The sequence below is a fragment of the Limulus polyphemus genome, unplaced genomic scaffold (assembly GCF_000517525.1).
Source record: "Limulus polyphemus unplaced genomic scaffold, Limulus_polyphemus-2.1.2 Scaffold6072, whole genome shotgun sequence".
Lineage (NCBI taxonomy): Eukaryota > Metazoa > Arthropoda > Merostomata > Xiphosura > Limulidae > Limulus > Limulus polyphemus.
In genome coordinates this window covers 54,859-55,677 of record NW_013671682.1, presented here as the reverse complement: position 1 = coordinate 55,677, position 819 = coordinate 54,859, and positions in this window count along the sequence as shown.

Sequence of the window (819 nt, the reverse complement as noted above, 5' to 3'; positions counted from 1 at the left end):
GTTTGAGGTTTGCTGTTTTCAAACGCTTGAATACTTCCTCCAGCCGGGACATTTCCTCGTCAAAATTTGTTCCAAGTACAATGATATCGTCCAGGTACACTAGGGCTATCCTCCATTGTAGGCCTTCCAATACTTGTTCCATCAGCTTCTCAAATGTTGCTGGAGCATTACTGAGCCCGAATGGCATCACTCGGTATTGCCAGAGACCTTGGCCATAACTAAATGCTGTCTTGGGTCTATCTGCTTCAGTCATTTTTACTTGATGGAAACCTGACTTTAAGTCCAGAGTTGAAAAGCACCTGGCTCCACTTAGGGCATCAAGAGTATCATCAATTCTGGGCAGTGAGTATGAGTCTTTTTTGGTTATGCTGTTAAAAGCCCTGAAGTCCACACAGCAACGTCGGGTCCCATCCTTCTTCTGTACTAATACAAAGGGAACTGACCAGGGACTATTTGATTTTTCAACTATCCCTTCCTTGATTAGACCATCCATGACCTCCTTTCGAAAAGACGTCAGCATAATTTGCCAAAAGTTCTTTTACCTGAAGAGCCTGTGATGATGACAAATGGACTATGCTCTTTTTATAAAAGTCAGTCAAATATTCTGGAAGTGTATGTCCTTTCTTCAAAGTTGTATTCCTTGCTTTAACATTGACTGGCTCTACCTCATGGCACACACCCAACAACGCCCCTTCCTTAAGTGTCTGCTCACATTTAGAGAAATTGACCACTGTTATAGGTACTACTTGATGACCTGCTACAAGTGACCTTTCAATCTTCAAATACACTGACCTGGATGGGTCTTCCACTGCTTCTACA